The sequence below is a fragment of the Tachypleus tridentatus genome, chromosome 6, assembly GCF_004210375.1.
Source record: "Tachypleus tridentatus isolate NWPU-2018 chromosome 6, ASM421037v1, whole genome shotgun sequence".
NCBI lineage: Eukaryota > Metazoa > Arthropoda > Merostomata > Xiphosura > Limulidae > Tachypleus > Tachypleus tridentatus.
In genome coordinates, this window is record NC_134830.1 from 112,301,905 (window position 1) to 112,325,221 (window position 23,317).

Consider the following 23,317-nt stretch of genomic DNA (forward strand, 5'->3'; position numbering starts at 1 on the left):
AAATTTCCTTATTGTACCAGAAGTTGTGTAATTCATATTGCCCAACACCCACAACATGTTTTGCTCTTGTACTTTGCCCTTTGGACAAGTATCCTTTTCACATTGTTCAACTTATTGCTATATAAACATTTCATGTAGAGATGGAAGTTCTTGAAATTCTGGAATGTGAAACTCTGGTACACACTAACATTTGCAAAACATACCCTTAAACCTCAAGCTAAAACTGTAAACACAAATGTACATACTTGCAAACCTTCAGTCAAATACATTAATAAAAACATTTAAGTTAATGTAACAATGCAATTAAAGTGCTTTGTATACATTAAAAGTCCATTAATTAAAGGAATTATATATAATAATAAAAGTTATAAAATTTAAACTGTTTAATATATGTACATTCTGTATGCACACACACACATATATAAAATAAGCACCATATTAGTTCATAACAAAACTACTGTCAACCATTGTTTATCAGTTCATGTATGGGTCATATTGTACATTCTGCACTAAAAACTCATACGAAATTGTTCAAAGCAAAATCATACACAAATTTACAAAGCGGAACAAATATGATTATACAGTTGTTCCATCCAGAACAGTTTAATTTCTAACATCTTACTCTGAAATAAACAATTACTAGGTTTCAACTGTTTATATAATATTCTATTTAGTGTCAACTGTGAAACAGTAAGTGCACAAACCATAAAGTACTAACTTTATAGTAACTTATGCTTCACTCTGTATGCAAAGAGCTTAAACTCAATATACACCATTCCCAATGGTATCATATTGACTCCACTGTTAAATACTAGAAAAATCTCGAAACTTATATTCTACTTTTTGTGGGACTGGAAATGGGTAAGTAGACTTTTGTAGCATTCTGTTCCTTAAACAACAAGTCTATCTAACAAATTATAAAATCTCCACATGAACGAGATGCAGATTTTCCTTGCAACATCATAAGAAACTTCATGTTTTTGGATAATGACCAAAAGTACTATCTCTAGTACAAATGAGACTTTTACAGCATCAAAAAGTGTTAATGAGCACTTAATAATTATCATTTCACAAACACAATACTTATTTCATACAAACTGTTCACTTTCATGCAAGTAAAAGAATTAACTAATAAGCATCTTGTTTCATACTAAGTGTAATTTATGTATAAAACTACTGATATCCCACAGAAGTGTTCAAGCTACTCAAGAATAACACTGATTTATAATTCTGGTAACTTGCAACTTTAGTGAATAAATATTTTTAACTTCTATGTTTTCTAATACCTAAACCTTAAAGAACTTTTGAAAACATGCAGAATGAAATGTAAAACTAGATTCAAGCTACCTTCCCATATCTTTATCTTATTCCCACAGTTTGGAAATAACACTAAAATTTTAAATGAGAATGATTATAACTATTCAGGTTAATACCACACAGGTTATAAAAGAACACTTATAGGTATTCAGATTAATACCATGTGGGTTATAAAAATTTGTTTATTATTATGCACAAGGCTACACAGGACTATCTGTGCTCTGCCCACCATGGATATCAAAACCCAGTTTCTAGAAGCATAAGTCTGCTGACATACCAGTGTCCTACTGGAGGGCAGGTTATAAAAGAACACTTACAAGTATTCAGGTTAATACCTCATAAGCTACAAAAGCATTAGCATCTGTAAAATCATTTACAGTTTGTAGCTAGTGCCAAAAACTGACTTATAAATTGGGGGTTGGATAGAAAATATATTGTAATAACACCATCTTAAACAAAATCATATTTAACACTCCTACGAAAAGTGGGGCCTAATAGGCCCCAGAGCAACTTGAAAGGTTATTAATATTAGGCTAATAATTTTGTATTTAAATGAAATTGCCATATAAATCCATTAATAAATGGATTACTGAGATTCCCACTGTCCCTATCTACTATCTAGCAAAACCACAGCCAGGGGAACGGGCTTGGAGAAATCAGGACTAGAAACGTCTTTTCGTAGGAGTGTTAAAACACTTTACTGTCTTAAAACATTTGCTGTATGTACTTAGTGTAGCCTAATAATTTAAAAGGTAATGCACAGAAACAACAAAAGTTATTATTCTTCTTACAGTACTTCACTTCATTCAAACAAGTATCATTTTAAACTACATACTGTATGCAATACTTCACCTCATTCAAACAAGTATCATTTTAAACTGCATACTGTATGCAGTACTTCACCTCATTCAAACAAGTATCATTTTAAACTGCATACTGTATGCAGTACTTCACCTCATTCAAACAAGTATCATTTTAAACTGCATACTGTATGCAGTACTTCACCTCATTCAAACAAGTATCATTTTAAACTGCATACTGTATGCAGTACTTCACCTCATTCAAACAAATATCATTTTAAACTGCATACTGTATGCAGTACTTCACCTCATTCAAACAAATATTTTAAACTACATACTGTATGCATGCAAGTTGTATGTCATTTGAAATTTGGAGCAAAATTATCATGCATATGCATGTACTTGGTAAGTAATATAAACTAATGTGTTATGGTTTTAAAAAATGTAATTTCACAGGCATTTTCCATTGTATAACTATATTTTTAGGGCTTATTTATCATTCATAACATTTTTTTTAATTATTCAGTGAAACATAATTTGGAATATGCACAATATATATTACAACTTAGTAAATTACAAGGCAGATTTACAGCCATACTGGCTACCACAAAGCAGCATTTAGTTCTTACACTGCTATCAAAATATGTTAATGAACATCAGGATCAAATCTTTCCTCTTTCAACATGATGGCTTTGAAAGATTAAAAAAGAGTGAGAGTTGAAGAACCTCATCACATAAACCAAATTTCTTTTAACTAAAATGATCATTGCAGAAGTAGAGAGAGAATATTCTGAACATAACAAGTTTTTATTTTTACAAGAGTCGTAAAAATGGAACAAAATATTTTTAGTGTGCAAAATTAATTTCCTTTACACTTTCTTGCCAAATCATAAATTTTGCCACCTTGAAATCTACCAACATAAATAGTTTTTTTCTACTTCAAAGGTAATGGTAAAGCTACAAAATGGTCTGCTAGTAACTTGTCATTCAAAGATGGAGCATATGGAGTATTTTGGTAGCTCTTGTAACTCTAAAACCACACAAACATAATTTAAAATAACTTTAAGCCAGTACTTCACAACATTAAATTTAAAAGATATATTAACTATGTATAGACCACAATTTGTTCAGTGTATTTAACATAAAATAGAAATTAAAATAATTTCATACAGTATAAAAAAATTAAATCAAACATATTTTCAACTTTTTCTCTTAAACAAAAAGTTTATTTATAAAAATTTGTTTGTTTTTTTTCAAGAAAAAATTTATTTAAAAAATTACATGCTACATTTTGTGAAAGGGGGGGGTCATTTTTGATAATGATAATCATTTTCCAGAAATATCAAATATCATTATGATGAAATAAGCCCTTACATGCATGGAAAATAAAACTTATTCTATTAAACCAATCTCTATTCCACACTATTCAAAATGTAATCTAACCAGGACTTTAATTTACAACTGAATTAAAAGCAACAAAAAAGGAATATTTTATTCAAAATTTATTATTAAACAACAACAAAAAGTCAGTTCAAACACACGATAACCTGAGTGCTTGGGAATGCAGCTAATCCTTCCTAAGAGTGAACTGTGAATAAACTGAAACTGTAAAGCTATAAAAATAAGAAATATCTAACTTATGAAAGCATTCATCAGATTCCTTGAAATGTACTTTATATACTTATTGCTTATCTAATAATATGTGAAACTGGAACACTGAGCAAGTTTCAGGTTTGAACTTGACTCTGTTTGAAAGCCGTAACATACCTGATTTATACTGATGTTTGTTTAGATGGGTATATTAAAAAAGAAAAGTTATTCTCAATAGGCTAAATAGTCATCTGTATTGAATTTGCCCACTTTTATAGTCTACAGTCTATATTGTATGATTCATAAAGGATCAGACATGGGGAGGTTATTTTAAATTTGTATCCATGCTAGCTTAGTATAAACAAGGAAGAAAACAATTAGGGAAAACAGTTAACAATATAAATAGATACAAAATAGTTAAGGTAGTAAAACAAGTCCTTCATCCTGGATAACTAGGAGCCACATATTACCTTCATTCATTGCTCTTTATTTGTATTATCTTTCTCTGTGATCTCAAGTAGTGGAAAATCATCTTAGAAACTAAAACGAAATCTTCAAGTCATCATAACTAAGAACGAACTTTATCCTACAACTGAGTATGTGAATGAAAGTTCCCGAGTAAATGAACACTCTCCTAACTTTTTTTAAAGAATATTTAGATAAAGTAGAGAAACATTAAAAATATAATAAATTGGTAAAATCAAATCTTGCTATATTTCTGAAATTATAGAAAAAATGATCGAAACATGGCTTTCCACAAAACAAAAGCAATTAATCAACTAAGTACATGACTCTCAAAATCAATCACTATAATTAAATGCTTCAAATTCATAACATTACTGTTTACAAAGTGAAGTCCAACATTTAAAAATTTGTTTAATTTCTAAACATCTACCAAATATTGTATTAATTGGAGCTAAAATTGTGTTTTACTTTTTCCAACAGAAGTATCCAAACTTTATAAAATCACTTCTTTATTCCAAGATTTTTTTATGCATGTACTATCATTTCAAAAACAGTTAAGAAAAGTCCTTAATATCTTGGACCATTTTAAGTTTGTTTGAACTATACAAACACAAATCATTTTAAAGCATAAAATAATTTATAATTTTTGAAAGCAGAAGTTACCTGAACAGTAAATGTGTTATTATTACACTACTACTGTATCTCAACAAATATATTTTGATTTAACAAACAAAAAAAGACTTTACAGTACAGAACAAATTATTCAATATACCCTGTATCTGCTCAGTATGTGTGTGTTACAGTATTTTATGATGTATGAACACAGTCTTTTTTGTCATTAGTTCAATCACACTTCATATATTTGAAGTTATCTTGATCCAATATGCACGTGCATAGATCAAAATACACCTTTTAAAAAATTTTTACACATTGCCATTTAACATAGTATGTATTTGAGGTCAGGGTTATCAACCATTTGTTTCACCCAACACTGCTGATTTAACAACAGTTTGTGAGAAATATCCAATACAATATACAGGAGTACTGAAAAAATGCTTTGGAAGTCCTAGAAGTTATGCAATGTGTATAACAGACAAATATATTTTTATTCTTCACATGAACATAATCTATCTTTCCAACTTGTCAAAGTCAAACTAACATCAGCTATTACCACATATCTTGAGTAAATATATTCCTGTAACACATCTGATTTTTTGTGTACAACTCATTTGTATATTTGACTAAAAGCTAGCCAGTTTCACCTAGGCAAGTGAACAGACTTCATGCAATTCCAGTTAAAATATGTATATGAACTTAATTTAAATGTTCATGTATATCTTCACGTTTTTATATACAAAGGTCAGAGATAAAGATAGCTGAAGTATGCAAGATTATTAATGGTATTGATACTTCAGGTTTTATACATACATACATATATATATTAATAGTAATGTTACATGTGCAACATTTCAACTGTCTTAAACTTAACACTGTAACTACCACAACGTGAATGTTACATCTGTGTTTGCAAAGATAATATTACTGTTGGTTCAAACAGAGGCAATAATAAGAGGTTGAGAAGCAAGAGCTCAATATACCCCAAAATGTACTTCGACCTCTCCCATAGGTATTTATGGTATATGTAATATATGAACGTTTTGTCATATAAGACGTTATATATGACAACTAACACCTGCATGAACAGGTATATCAACCTGTCATATAGTAATACTATATGACAAAGACATATAGTACTTTATCACAGAAGATGTGACGAGGTACTAGTCTGATATTTGCAAACCAATATGTGACAAAAAATTAAATTCAATATTTACCACAATTGGCAGTATTATATAGGTGGTTACGACTAGCTGCCTTCCCTCTAGTCTTACCACCCTAAATTAGGGACGGCTAGCCCAGATAGCCCTCGAGTAGCTTTGCGTGTAATTAAAAAAAAAAAAAACTAGTGTTGGTAGTATATACACTATTTTATACATATACGTCTAAGCTCATTCCATTGGCTGTGGTTTCGCTAGATAGTAGATAGGGACAGTGGGAATCTCGTTAATCCATTCATGCGCGTCACTAATTAGATGACGAGGCATTGTTTATACCTCTCAACAAACAATATAGCTAATTCATTTCCTAAATACTGCAGTATAGTAAATATTCTCACAAAAAAGTATAATTCAATGGCCTCAATTTGCTTCTTCTTTGTCTATCTCATTACATCAACCCACAGAGACATTAGTGCCACCCTTGGATTTAGTAATACTAAACACTATGATGTTTGAAACTTACAAATCACTATAACTTATGGTATAATACAAAATTTGCATTTAAATTTTAGCGTAAGTCGAACTTCATAAATGTACTATTATCTGACAGATTAAGCATAACTTAGATATAAACTGTTATTTGTACTTATAAATTCAGATTTCATATCTGAAAGGTATAGATAATTATTAATACCTGGTAACTAGTTTTACCTTTCTGTGATTATGAATTACTAGCTCTTGAGTGTTACCATATCTAAACTACAGTACAGGTCAGTATTGTTTACTTCGTCTTAATCCTTGTAAAGACTGCACAAACCCTCCCTCGGATGAATTGAAAGTAGAATTAAGTGTTAGGACTAGTTAAAAATGAAACAATATAATAATACAGCATTAAATTAGTATAAAAACATCGAGAATAGAAATACAGCACCATATATATTAGAATTTTAGTTTTTCAGAAAGCGCAATGAAGATGTGACGAGGTACTAGTCTGATATTTGCAAACCAATATGTGACAAAAAATTAAATTCAATATTTACCACAATTGAAAATTTTCAAATTTTAAACATCTCTAAGAAAATGTTAATATCATTTACATAAACATACTTATTTAATTTAATTATAAACTTACTGAATCCAGTTAAAAACAACCACTGCAGTATTGGATATTCTCGTCAATCGTTTTGTTCTACGAGAAATTACGTTATTAAAGGTTGCGCTAGTACCGCACTTAAAGACATATACAAAGCAATGTTCGACAAATATATTACAAATAATAATTTCAAAAATTGATAAATGGAAGTCAATAATGTTTAATACAATATTGGTACTGATATGCAAGTTAAATATTTTATTGTATAATACAAATGTATCTGTAAGCGTCATGTTAGAACCTTAAAATATTAATTTATTTAAACCTAACTAAACTTTGAATTTTTTGGGTACTTATGTAAGTTAAACTGAATGATCCCTCCCAAGTAAACTTGTGAATGTACTTACCAATAAACACTTGTTATAAGTTCGTGCGGCATATAAAGTACACTAGTTAAAAAGCTTGTGTCGGTATACGAGTATCTGATTTCTGAATTCATTTATATATTTAGTATTTACTATGTCATAATTTTATTCTTCTATAACATATAGTGAAATTTTATTTGACTTAAATGTTGCCATTTTATACATATAAATGCATTCAGTTGATTCTCTCACTTTAAAAACTTTTCCGTTGCTATACCCTTATGATATCTATGCAGACATATATTTTCTACGCTTTTATCAAGTTTTTATACCGTAATAATTGGTTCAGAAAGTCGTTATGATTATTTTACTCTTATTGCTACGTTTCTTTGTTTTATACGTCCCGGCGGTTCAGGTACTTGACTCGTAATCCAAGGATCGTAGGTTCGAATCCCCGTCATAGCAAACATGCTCGTCCTTTCAGCCGTGGGGGCCTTATAATGTTCGGTCAATCCCACTATTCGTTGGTAAAATAATAGCCCAAGAGTTGGCAATGGGTGGTTATGACTAGCTGCCTTCCCTCTAGTCTTACCACCCTAAATTAGGGACGGCTAGCGCAGTTAGCCCTCGAGTAGCGCGTAATTAAAAAAAAAAAAGTGTAATTTCCTTTGCTGATTGATCGTGACGTTTTCTAAATATAACCGCCAACCAATACTGTGAGAGAACAAAGGTGACGAGATGACATTGTCGACTGGACAGAAAAGCAAATTTACTTGTTCAAATCACAAGCATTTTTCTTTACAAGATTTTATTAGGAAATCGTCATGTCAAAACTTCTTTCAATAATAATGTTTTTGAGATCAATCCTGTGAGAAAGAATGCTGTGAAGTTAAGACACAACCTGGTAAAAAGGGCTGTCATTTTGCCTGCATAAATATGTTTGTTCATTTATTCACTTTTGTATGGGCCTGGCATGGCCTAGCGCGTTAAGGCGTGCGCTTCGTAATCTGAGGGTCGCGCCCGAGTCGCGCCAAACATGCTCGCCCTTTCAGCCGTGGGGGCGTCATAATGTTACGGTAAACCCCACTATTCGTTGGTAAAAGAGTAGCCCAAGAGTTGGCGGTGGGTGGTGATGACTAGCTGCCTTCCCTCTAGTCTTACACTGCTAAATTAGGGACGGCTAGCACAGATAGCCCTCGAATAGCTTTGTGCGAAATTCCAAAACAAACAAAATCACTTTTGTACATACTCGTTACACTACATTTAAATGAACGGAACTAATTCAAGTTATCTGTTACCAGACATTCTCTTTATTTCTTAATGGAATGTACTATTATTCAGTTGGTAATGAAACAATAATCTATTAATGTCGCATCTAACAACTACAAATATTATTTCGAATTTATGGGATCATTAAATCGAGAGGTAGTAACTAATGATGAACACTCACTGACAATATAAAAGAAATAGAAGAATTATTCAAACAGCTAGTTACACAGAACTGAATAAATAGACTATTAGAAACCAGTTATTTCAAGTGTAACTTGAAAGGGTATATTGTAAGGAACTATAACTTAAAGCCAATATGGGACACAAACTCCTCCAAAAGTATACTATAAAGATAGAACTGTTTTATTTCTCTAAAAATGGCAATTACAGCCAAAACTGTAAAAAATCAACTACCATAACTAACCCAAAAAGATGTTATTCTGAAAGTAGGCCTGCCTAATCAGATCAAAGTTACAACATGGAGATAATAAGACATCTAAAAAGACAGGAACTAATTGGACGAACTGGGGAATTCCAGCTGGAAATAGCTCATTTACTTGAAGTGGAAAATGGAGTTTATTATATGAGAAAAATATTTATTAAGTCTATAAGTTTATTGATGGAGAAGTTTGCAATATGTTAATCGGAGCTGGTTTCAGGGCTACAATTATTTGACCTAATTTGTTAATGAAAGGTAGGAAATTGCCTTCAAAGATTAAGATAGAAGAGGCAGTGATGAAAATAGTAATTAAACATACAATTCCAGCAAGAGAACCATTAAGTTTTCAGAAATATCAAAGGAGGAAATAAGCAAATATATTGTTGATATGTAGACTAGATGTTTTAATTTTTTTATCATAACTTGAAACAGCCCACCAATAAAAGAACAAAAACATTACATAGGTTTTAACTAGTATAGTATACTTAACATATCTTTACTGTGTTAAAAGTTTGTTCAATTTCAAACAAAGCTATCTGGTGACTGCACTAGCCATCCCTAATATAGAATCAACAACACCCACTGCCAACTCTTGGGCTTCTCTTTCAGCTATGAAAAGTGGGATTGCATGTTACATTATAGCACAATGCTTCTCAACCTTTTTCAATATTATTCAGTTCTATACATTTTTTTACAAAAGCTCAACCATCTCAGTTCGATAAAGTATTAAATCCAATTACAAAATAGTTTATGACTTAAATATACATCAAACTACAGCTAGAATAAATACAACATAAAATAAATGTATTTACCAAACTAAACTAGAATAAATAATAATAATAATACCTAATGATGTTTTGCTTTTGACTTTGTTGTATAATTGATAATACCCTTTCACCTTGATTGTGATCTTATTAAGTGAACCATTCACCCAGTTGAAAAGCACTGTTACAGCACACTAACCAACATGTGATGCCAAATTATTTTAAAGAATATCAGGATTTGGCTATTTTCATGTCAAAAACATATTTATACAAGGGGATATACTTTTAAGTCTTGTGCACCCCTTCAAGTTGAAAAAAATTCATGAGATCAGTATTTTTTATTTGTTTTTGTGTGAAACAAGAGCACAAGTTCCAGTTAAATGTGTTATAAGTGAAATAACTGCTAATTTTACACTTCTATGACAGGTACAGAAGGTATCCTTTTGTTTAGATATATTCAGAAATTTTTCAAAATTTTCATGAACATGTTCTACATTAATTGTAATATCTTTGTAAACTGGATATGCAGGTTGTAAGCACTCACTAGACCTCTTTCTTAAGGAAGGATTACCTACTACAATGGTTACTTCATAAAAACTTGTAACAATTGAGTGTACTTCCTGAGAGGGAAGTAAAGGTGTGCCATGATTACTTGGGTAAATTTGTAAGAGTTAAAGGTTCTATCCTTTGTATATTTGGAATGGTCAATGCAATAATCAATCTAATGATTAGGGGATACCACACTAGAACACAGTATGATTTAAAAGTTTAGTATTATATAATCTTATATACTGTCTTTGACCTGTGCGAATATTTTGGGTTTGGTTTGTTTTGAGTTTTGTGCAATTTTGCTATCTACACTAGCTGTCCCTAATTTAGCATTATAAGACAAAATTGATTGCTACTCTTTTACCAATGAATAGTGGAATTGACCGTCACATTATAATACCCACATGGCTAAAAGGGCAAGCATGTTTGGTGCAACAGGGATTTGAACTCGCAACCCTCAGATTACGAGTGAAATGCCTAAACCACCTGGTCATGCTGGGCTGAGCATTTTGAGAAATTCCTCTCTATCCCAATTGCCAGTGGAAAACTGCAATAGCATATAGGGGTTGACCATTAGCTAAAGTATTCACACATTATATCAAAGAAATATATCTTCAAGTTTTTGGTTGTGCATTTGGGCTTTCTTTGATATCTGTCTTTGATATATTATATTTTACATAAAATTTCTAGAATCTGCATTTTGCAGATATGTGTAACTACACAATGGAATTCATCAGTGTACTTCAATGTTACAATTGTTAAAAAATATCAGCTATAAGGAATTTATTCTAATATTAATACTATAAAATCAATTAATATATAAAAGTTTAATATGTAACACATCCCACCCTCTTACATTTATATATATAACTTGTACTATTTGCAATTAATTATGTTTTCCAAATGGATTTTGGTCCACAATGAAGATTTTTATCTCTAGCTTCAATAATTTAAATTTATTTGTAAAATTCACTGTATTAAAATCCACAGATTGAAGTTTAGTACTTTGTGAGTCATACTTATTAAATGCTGCAATCTCACTGATCTAATTGGAATTATGTAGTAGTATAATGTTGTTCTTACAAATCACCAGTTTCCAGTTCACAACCTTATCCATTCTTCTACTCAATCATTTCTTACAAAATAAAGACAATAAAGGTTTAAAAACATTTATTTTTTATTCAAAAATTCACTCAATCTCCATAAGTAAATTTGTAATGGATCGTTCTGTTATTATTTGTTTTTCAATCATGATGCATCCAATGACACTTCACTAACCCAGTTACAGTATTGTGACTGTAATTTTTACTATTAGTATATAAAAAAAAAGAATAATTACAAAAAAAAACTCAAACATATAATAGCAAGATGCATATATATTCTAGTACTAGATATTAGATAATAAGTAAACACTTGACTTACATAGAAAATAATCATACATCAAATTTTTATATTATTATTTTTTACCTATAAAAATCTAAGGTAATTTCTTTCATTTTTCACCTGTAATTGAACTTTGTTTCAGGACATATGTGTGCCATCAGTTTGTTTGTTATTAACCATAAAGTTACACTATGTGCTATCTGTGCTTTCCCTATCATGACTATCAAAACCTGATCTCCAGTGGTGTATGTTTATAGATACCATAGACTTATACATAACTTTATGTTCCATTAATGATACATAACATAACATATACACTGCTGGCCAAAACCTTAAGGCCAATGAACATAAAGAAAAATATGCATTTTGCATTGTTAGACTCAACCACTTATTTGAGTAGAGTTTCGAAAGATGAAAGTAAGAAAATAAAGAATAAAAATAAAAAAACTTTTTTAGCATTTAATAGGGAAAATATGAACACTATGAAATTAGCCTAAATACTAGCTGGTCAAAAGTTTTAGACCACACTGAAATGAAGCATTAATCAGTAAACCCATAACAAAATTTAGTCATTTGTGTTCAAGCATTAGTATTGTCAACATCTCCCACTGATATCTCCTGTGTTACATTGGGTAAAAACATGGCAAAGGCTAAAAAGTTGACACAGTTTGAAAGTGGCAGAATTGTCGAGCTTCAAAAGCAAGGTCTCTCTCAACATGCCATCGCTGGTGAGATTGGGCATAGTAAAACTGCTGTTGCAAATTTCTTAAAAGGCTCTGAGGGATATGAAATGAGAATTGCAAGTGGTCGATCCAAAAAAATTTCACCGGCATTGAGCAGAAGGATTCGACAGGTTGTTTGGCAAAACACCAGCTGATCGTTGAACCAGATTAAGGCCCTTACAGATGCAGAATACAGCTAAAGAACAATAAGATGGCATTTACGAGAGAAAGGCTATAAAAACCGTAAAGGTCTTCAAAGATCACACCATGAAACTTTACTCAGAAGCACCAAACATGGGACGTAGAAAAGTGGATGAAGGTTTTGTTCTCTGAGTAGAAAAAATTTAACCTGGATGGTCCAGATGGCTTCCAATGTTATAGGCATGATAAGGATATCCCACTGGAGACATTTTCTACAAGACACAGTGGAGGAGGTTCAATCATGATCTGGGGTGCTTTCTCCTTCCATGAAACGGTGGAGCTTCAGGTTATACAGGGGCATCAAACAGCAGCTGGCTAACATTGGCATGTTGGAGAGAGAATCCTTATTGACTGAAGGCCCTCGTTTGTATGGATGTGACTGAATCTTTCAGCAGGACAACGCTGCAATCCACAATGCCTGCAGGGCAAAGGACTTCTTCATAGCAAATAACGTGATTCATTTAGATCATCCAGCATGTTCGCTCGAACTGAACCCATTGAAAATGTTTGGGGGTGGATGGCAAGGGAAGTCTATAGATGTGGACATCAATTCCAAACAGTGCATGATCTTCACAAAGCAATCTTCACCACTTGGAATAACATTCCAGCCAGCCTTCTGCAAACCCTTATGTTTGCAGTTATTCACAATGACGATAGTGCAACTCACTACTGAGACCTCTTGTTGGGCAATTCCTACCCTGTTTGGATCTTCTTTTTGGTATGGTCTTAAACTTTTGACCAGCTAGTATTTAGGCTAATTTCATAGTGTTCACATTTTCCCTGTTAAATGTCAAAACGTTTTTTTATTTTTATTTTCCCTTTTCTTATTTTCATCTTTTGAAGCTCTACTCAAATAAGTGGTTGAGACTAACAATACAAAATGCATATTTTTTTCTTTATGTTCATTGGCCTTAAGATTTTGGCCAGCAGTGTATATATACCTAGGTAATATTGGAAGAAATCCCATCATATGTAAAATTAAGTTTTTGACTTTCAGATTAATTAATATCATAACAACCAGAAAATTGCAAGCACTCACTACAAGTTCTGTAGATGTGGTATGCAAAACACATTTGATGTTTCCTGTCTTCTGTAGTCTAGTGAGGTGAGCTTTTGATATTCACTGAAAACATTGTAAAATATTCATATGTACAAATTTATAGCAGTGTCTGTAGCTTTAATGATACAATGTTAGTCATGGAATGTGACTTTTGCCCAGTTACCTACTATTTTGAGTCATCCCCACTTGGTGTCATGTACACTTTATCTTCACGAAGGTTACTATAAAGTAGAATGCTCTATGTAAAGGTGGGTGGTAGTGTTTTTCCCATTGAATGGTCAGAAAATGCCCTGAAAACGTCTTCCTTATTTTAACAAGTATGATTATGAATACAGCATTCAGTGAAGAGTCATCAGGTTAGTTAGTAAGAGAACAGACAGTTAAAAACTAGTGAAGTTATAGTGAAATAGCGAATCACCAAAGAGATAAAATAATAGTTATGACAGTGAGAGTAATATCAAGATAGTTAAATATCCAATGTGTTAGCTGTTGCAGTTACTCTGTATAAGTAAACTGATTTGTTAGTTAACATCATTAGTAACATAGGCCTACAGCTAATTTCACGCAGTGTACACGTATTGAAATTTGTAGAAATGCTAAAGCAGGAAGTAATTTATCATCGTTTGGCTTTGGAATTAAATTATTTTTGCCAGAATATTTCAAAATACCTGCCAACTAAAGAACAACATTACAACAGTAGTAGCTGCACTCAAAAATTGTATTGAGAGAATACTTGGAATTTTCTTCAGATACCCATGTCAAACTTCAGTTAAGATTTCTTGAGGTAGTCTAATGGTTAATTCTGCTTTCTCTCTGTAGAAGTGCCCTGGTGATTATAACCTGTTTATGTTTTTCTTACAAATCTAGATAGAACTACTCTAGAAAACATACAAATTATGAGACTTTGACATGGGTCTCTGAAGCAAAATTCCAAATATAACTTTTGATATCAGGCCTTCATGTGACGTGTATAATATACAACATACCATCAGTGTATACACTAAGATCTTAATTAGATATATTGTGCTATAAACATGCAAGATTAACAAGAGTTTAAATGTAATCCAAATAGTCTTTGAACATGAACCCATCTATGATAATGCTTTTGCATTAATTTTATATTACCTATATTACAAACAATTTGAGCCACTGAGACAAATAAATGCATTAATAACCCTTACAGGTATTTAAAAAAACTTTGAAAAACTACTGATTGGATTATTATTTTTTAAAATTTAAAATTTTTCAAGTTCATTTTGTTACAAAGACTAAATAAGTAAACTCCACACAGAAGACAAGTCTCACTTCTACTATGGTTCAGACTATAGAACTAATTTATATCAGATATCAGTCATTTTTTTATAATTGCCTTGATTTCATCAATGGACAAAGTTCCATTTTATTTTAAATAAAAATTATTCTAATCTTTGGACATGGAGCATCAGGGAAATTCACAGACAATAGCTTGACATGAAACAAATGGTTTTATAACAAAATGCATAAGTATAAACAGAAAAACTTTGTACAAGTTTATAAGATGTCAATAGCATGATTATACACCTAGGTACAGGAGTTTCAAATGGTTTTAAAAGTTGTACTACATGAATAAAATGAATTTTGGACATTCAAAGAAAGTTGCAAAATTGCTATCTGCAGATAGCTCTCCTTAATTGCAAACATAAAAGCTAGAGGGTGGCAACTAGTTAACAGCACCCACTGCCAACTCTTTGACTATTCTAATCAAATAGTAGAATTTGACAGTGTTATAATGAGCTCATGACCTTAAAGATGCTAAAAAAGTTTTGCAGCACTAGGATGCAAAATTATGATGGATCTTTGGATTTACATTTTGTCAAGTAACCACTCAGCAACATCCAACCCATGGATGGAATATATGACGAATAATTCAGTGTAAACACTAATATCAAAATATTATTTTGTTTAGAGGGAATGGCTTGTTTTGGATGACAAAATGAAAGTATTAACAATTCTTAAAACCGGATGTAAAAAAACCTTACACATATATAAAGCAACAGTAAGTTTTTAATGTTCTTAAAATGTCAGTTTTTGTTAACCTTTCAAAAACAAGCAAAAATAAAAAAGCAATAAGTCACGATTTGAAACATTATGTTCATAGCTTTTTATTTAGGTTCATATCAGTTAAATTATTGAATTATTCCATTAAATCATGTGATGATTGACCTCTTTTCATATAACGCATATCATACTTCATGTTATTATTGTAGTAACTAACTTAAAAAATGTTTATTGTTTTACATTGTTTGGTTATTAAATTTTTAAGCATAGAAAAAATGTTGTTTTTATGTAGAACACTAAAAATGTGCATTATAATAAATCTAAGTTAGTTGTTAAATTTCAGCCAAAGCTACTTAGCCACAACCTATGTTACCTGTTTCTAATTTTGAAGTACTATATAAGAGGGTAGGAAGTTACCCAATTTCATTCACAAATAACACTTGTGCAATGAATAACGAAATTGCTCACTAGATTGTGATGCCCAAAAGTTAGAACGAGTACGTTTGGTGATGTATAGGATGTATTTTAAATAACCACAATAATAAATTACTTGTTTGAAAAAAACACCAAAAAATCTGTACATTTGATAAAATTAAGAAATTAATGAAGCCTATTTCATTGTTTACCAATAAAACAAAAACACTCCACAGTTGGGCAATATATTTCACTAAAATATATGTTAAACATATGAACTATTTTATAGTTATGTTGACAATATGTTAAGTAATTGTTTACACAAAGAATTAATAATTCACTTATTCACTTATAATTAACTTATTCATTTTACCACACTGAAGTACATATGGCTTAGATTGTTATGGAAGAACAAATGCATTTGTTTTTATACATATGCAGTTGCTCTATTTCTTACTATTCAGACCCCTTTCTATTTTTACACTGGTACAAATGTCTTCCAATTATGTATATTTCAAAAGTAATGATATTGTTTCCTTATAGTTAAGCACAGTCACATACTGAGTTATCTGTACTCTACCCATTACAGCTATCAAAACCTGATTTTTAGTAGTATAAAACTTCAGACTTACCAGGAAGCTAAAATCAACAAGTAGGGCTCATAACATACAAGTATTTTTAAAGAGCACATGGTAATGAGATTCTTTCTTTTTGTCATTAACAAGAGTTTGGTTGGTGATAACATTTTTCACAGATATTGATGGCACTCCTTTCATTCACGAATTTTGCATAATTAGAAATCTTCTTAATTGTCATTAAGTTGATAAATTAGGAACTTAACCAACTTTCAGATGTATACTTGTACAATGTTAAGCCTCAAAAGTAGTCAAACCTATTTACACAAAATTCATACAAATAATTTTCTTCTGACCTACATGCAATCTGGGTTTTGGTTAAACTCTCAGTATACATACCTGTAGCCTCTATAATACAATGTATGATACAGGATAATTCAATGTTTGTTTGTTTTTAATTCAGAGAAGAACTGGAATTTTCAAGCTGAAAATATGCATATATGGGTTTCACATACAGCTATTCATCAATTCTTAAGCCACCGACCAGACGAAAAATACTGACCATTGGGGCTTTGAACTGAACAGTGAGATTGACTGTCACATTTGTAACACATCAACACCTGAAAGTGCACAGCAAGGTCAGTGGAATTGCATCTTGGATCCTTCAATCCACTGCTTGACATGCTAACTATTATACTATGCTTGGTCCAAAATTCACAAAGAACACATTTTTCAGTATACTTAATTATTAATTACAATAAACCTCTAAGGCAGTTTTTCAAAGTATATTAATCTTTCCAAATATTTAAAAATTCAGCTACAGTTGGTTTTTTCAGATACAAAACTTAAAATAAAAAAAAGGGCTGCAGATATGACTTGTGTATTAAAAGTTTTATTTCTCTTGAAAAATTAAGATATGGAAAATTTAGTAAAATCTTCTGAATAAATGTTTTGTGCTAATTTTGAAACTGTTAAAAATAAGCCTTTAATTATTCAGAACTATACTGTTTTGGATCAGCATAGCAATTAAGACCAACTTAATTCCTCCTTCAGAATTACTCGTTTAATGGTAAATAATTTATTTTCCAGATAATTAGTTTTTAGTAAATCATCTCATTACTGTAATTTTAATATCACTATGATAGTAGTGTTAAGAAAGAAGTATGAAACCAAAGTATAACACCACTTTTATTTACTATATCATATACAGATTCAAATAACAAGCAATATTGTAAAATCAACAAAAATGAGTAATTAAATATTTCTTTTACTTCTAAGAATGTTTAAAAAGTATATAAAAATGCATACACTAACACACATGACCACAAAAATGCTGCGACATCTGTATTTTGAAACTGAAAATTAAGAAATCCAATATCACACCTCTGATTTGACTCAAATGCTAGCTGTATAATCATAAAAATAAGAAAATGAATACTGCATAAATAGCACATTAATAACAAAGTAAAATTATTATAATCATTTATAAATGGTAACACAATAATAGTAACAAGACTGAAAGAATAATAATAAAAACACAGAGGAAAAATACTGTTTTAGACCTTGGCAACATGGAAGTAGATAACCATAGCATACAGCATACATCTATTTTTCACTAATATACTACATTAACAAATTCAGATGTTGCACTTTTTAATGACAACAAAAAAAGAAAAGGAAATAACTTTTAACTACAGATATAAAAATGGAAAAAGTACCACTACATCATGCATATACAATGTATCTAAACAATATTTAACATTCAGGGCCACATATACTTATCACCCATTTCTCATTATTGTCACAGTTCACAATTGTGCAAAAATTATGGTAAATTAGTATCATAAATGTGTGTAATATGATTCAGTTCACTGCAAATAAAATCTTGAGATATCCCTATGTCAAGAATAGCAGTTAACTACAAAAATGTTTAGTCCAAAAAATCTTATTACAATCAATGTTTTCATGAGAAAAAAAATGTATCAAATGTTATATACTGACATTTAAAATATTTACTACAGATTTCTGTGAATTAAACTTTTTTTACTTTCAGAGATACTTGGTGAAGAAAGAAAAAGTAAAGTTTTATAGAATTTCTCATTTTGCCTTTTTTGTACATTAGTTGTAGCTCTTTTGTGTTAACTTCAATATCTGTATGCCTCAAAATGTTAAAGTACTGAAAAATAAATTGACTGGATGGTTTGATTTTGATATATGCAAAAGAAGCAGTAATAATGAATAGTAATATCATCAATATAGTTGACAAATTAACAGTTCTTAAACTAATTCTCCATATTTCCCATTTGAAAAATATAAATGAATGTCCGTAGTTGTTAAGAATATTCCTGTGTTGCATATTTTTTATATGGTCTTTACTTGCACACAAAGAAATAAATTTTTTAAATGAAGGGCATTTAGATAGTCACATCCATTCCCTTGAACTTCTCAACTCAAATATCTGCTCACCAAAATATAAAGTTTCTGATGGCTCTTTTTTAAACTTTAGAAATGTTGTAATACAACAGATATGTTTGAAAAAGCACTGCTTCATGAAAAAATGTTCATGTGAGATCCAGATTGATATTAAAGAAGATATGATATAAACAATGTATTTTAAAAAACAGTACCATATAGTGTTTTCAGTTATTCCTTTGTTTGACATCAATATAAAAATTGCAATTCTAGAAGAAACTTCACCTTGGAGTTTGTGTTAAAATACAAAGTTACACAATGGGCTATCTGTGCTCTTCCTACTGTGTGTATGTCAAAACCAATTTTTATTATTACAAGCCCACTTAAATCAGATGGAAATGTCTCATTTTGTAATATCAACCACAACATTTTTCAACATCTTGATATATATCAAAACATACCATATTTTAACCATTTTTATAAGCATCTAAAATTAAACTTCCTACTCATTAAGCACCGGTATAAATGTACAAATGTATACAATAGTAAAAAACCCAATACCTAATTTACTATTATCATCACAGCTTTTATAAAAAAAACTTTCATTTCAACCTTGCATCTGAAAAGAGAAAGCTTTCTGATACAAAACTCCTTTCAACATACACCTTATTTTTAATACTTTTTGCACATAACACAAAAATGTGACTATCATACTGAAAATATACTAATCAACCTATATTACATAATTTACTTTATATACATGCTCTAGCTCATATAATATTAACATACACATTCAGTTAACATGTTTTTGCATACGTAGTGATCAATGTTTCTATATGAAACAATACATGCACATTTATATATCAATCAAACTATGATACTGGCTCAATTTTTAACCAAACAAGCTTTGAAACACATTTTTATCTCTTACATCATATTCAGATTTCAACATTCAATTACCATATACAAAGTATTTCTCCTTCTGCATTGTCTGATAAAAAAAAAATTAATTTCAGCTTTAGTAAAATGCAAACGAACATTTTTTGACAAATAGTGTTTTAAAATCTAGCATCTAACGATACATAAGAAGCTATAACATAGACAAAAAAGACTGAAAAGTGAAAAATACTCAAAGGTCCTAACTTTTTCATATCAAGGACATTTGTGTATTTAAAGGCCTGGTGATAATGCTGTATTTGTGCTTATTACATATCTTTATGATAAACTCAACCTAACCCTTTTCATCCATATCTATACACACACATTTCAAAACTGGTCATAGGTCAAAGCCCAACAACAAAAACTGTATTTTGCCATACATATTTGCAAAGTCAAGCATAACTATTGATAAAGTATTATTGACAATTTCTCTGGGTTATATCCATGTATAATTTTGTAACTAAAATGAAAATAATTTTTCATTTTTAAACATAACTGCAGGCCAACAAGTGGGCACTACTAATCTTGATCCACTGAAACATGTTTTCATAATGATACATTTATTTTTCACTTCACAACTATTTTATATTTCAAACACCCTCATTTCAACTAAGTTAACTGCAGTGAATGACTTAACTGTCAAAACATTTAAAAAATTTTGCAAATTTACATACAGCTAAAACTGAGAAAAATAACTTAGAAGCAAGCAGTAAAAATAGTTGTTATTTCTGTACATAACAAAATTCTCCAATACGCTGTTTTAAAACTTAAATTTTAAAGATCATTTTCAGCAACTTCAAGCTTAAAATCTAACAGAAAGTGACATCTGAGAAGACAGCTTTATACAAAGAATTTAAACTTCAAATAAATTCAAAACATCCCCAGAAATGCAACAAACAAATACACGGGTATTCTTTGAAAGGGGTTGAAAGAGAGTTGTTTACATAAAGTTATATATAAAACATTTAATATTTCATGTCTGCACACAGACACAATTAAAATTTGCAAATAATGAATGGGGCAGTGAATTGTGGACTGACAAAAAAGAAGAGAAATAAAAAGTCTGATATTTTGAAAACCAGGAAAGTTTTGTTGAGATACAAGTATGAGTAATTTACACAAGTATATATAAGCACACACTGTGGAAGATGTTGTCAATATTAAAAAAGAACAATATCACAACATCCCAAGTCAACACGTAATACTCAATGGTTGACTTTTAACTTCCTCTGACATTGAATTTCATTAGTTTATTACAAAAATGGAAGAAGCATTGGTTAACAGTTTCAAAAACTAGCTGCATCCATGCCTAATGAATGCCATCATAGCTCAAACTAGAACAAAAACTGCAAAATTTCTTGGGTTTCAAAATGAATTTCCTATGCCTAATATTGTAACCTCTGTGTTGATAGCTTGGACTAGGACATGCACCATGAATAAAAAGATAAATTTGTATACAGGTATATCTTGAATGCAACTCATTTGAATTACTTGACACTTCTACTTGTTTGTGTGAAATCATACAATATTCCCTATTTAAAATATCAATGAACATTAGCATGCACAAGTCACATCGCATTTATCCTAATATATAAAACACACATAAGCACTTTGTTTGTACTCTTAGACTTCGGTTTGATTTTACTTTGTTAATAATACACCACAGGTAACATTTTTAATCTGTAATCCATCTGTAGATCTGTTGGTGGTATAAATAAATCAAATAGTGACTTTAGATCCATTTTTTATCTAATTCTCTTTCTCTCTATTTTTTTACTTTTATTACAGATGCACTTAGTACAATCATTAAACATCAGCTTTCATGTTAAATGATTTCACTTTCATGCTATAAAGTATGGAACTTTGCAAACATGTAACAAGGATGTATCTTTCTGTTAAGTAGGGATGTTTAATTGAAAATATACTGTTGAAAAAGCTACATGCATATAACAATTTATATGCAACTCTTTTGTTGCCGTGACTTATCCCTATCAACATATTCTATTATGCTTTTAATCACCAACTGCATGTACCTATTTTAATAACTTACAAACAAATATTATATTTTTGTCATTAATATCTTTCACTCATCTACACTTACATGTATCTGGCAGGAACATTTTTATTGCAAGTCTTTAAAAGTTTAAGTCACAAACATAAATTAAACTTACAAAATAAAATATTAAGCCACCAATGCATGATCTAAAATAGTATGTACTACACTCCAACAAGAATACACAAAAACACATCAATAAATATGGCAAAGTAAAAGAGCAGTATACACAGTAAAAATTAACTTGCTTTTGTAGCTCTCCAAGCTGCTCAAGAATAACAACAACAAATTATAAAAGTATAAGCATGCTCATTAAAAACTAAGTCCAAAATTCTTATATGGAGGACTAATGATAAACTCCATATCATCCACATCAAATGACAACAATATCTGGACACAACATGCAGTGATAACCAATAAAATATGGAGAAATTATAATATTAACACTAATTTATTGTGCTTTAAAAGCAATACTCTTCCAAAAAAATAAAAGTAAAAGCACTGTTAAAAAACAAATATGACAAAGTTTGTCTACTGGCAAACAATATTAAATAGCTTACTATTTTACATATCATTGACATATGATGTCTCATTTAACTACATAGTATATTTCTAGAGATGTTTTGGACATTGTAGCTTCCCTTTACACAACTGTTCTCATTAAGTATGCAGAAACACTTGCATTTAATGGATGTTACAGTGCAACAGTGATATATAAATACCAACAAATTCAAGACCTAGTCTTAAACAGAGAATTTTCACTTAAGATTGTACAATTGTAACATTAATGATTTATCTAAATCTAATCTTCTTTTAGGGCCATGCAAACAGAACATGAAACATTCAGCCATCACCGCTAAATTTCTGACGAGGCCTACATATCTACATACCTCTATTCAACAACATGGTATGAATAATAATAATTATTCTCATTATTGGATGGCACTTGAAATACAACTTGAAATCAGGTTCGCTCTCCAATGTGTTTTCCTTTTTTATTCTTAATTTGAAGATGCATTGTATGATTGAGATTATGATGCATCTTATATGCATCGAGACATGCAAGTACATACATTTTACATGTGCTGCAAA

The 23,317-nt window shown here is 30.4% G+C and overlaps 1 protein-coding gene across 10 annotated transcripts in view; it reads right to left on the reverse strand.

Moving 5' to 3' along the window:
- Positions 1-23,317, reverse strand: part of LOC143253318 (lissencephaly-1 homolog) — a 96,708-nt gene that overhangs the window by 58,594 nt on the left and 14,797 nt on the right. For 4 of the 10 annotated variants that reach the window (XM_076507007.1, XM_076507008.1, XM_076507001.1 and 1 more), the window contains exon 1: positions 7,083-7,226. The exons of 4 other annotated variants lie outside the window; for them this stretch is intronic. The gene's annotated coding sequence lies outside the window, so the exon portion shown is untranslated. Of the gene's footprint in view, positions 1-6,661; positions 6,681-7,082; positions 7,227-23,317 lie in introns of those variants that run through there. 2 more of the 10 variants (XM_076506995.1, XM_076506996.1) reach the window with 2 other exon arrangements.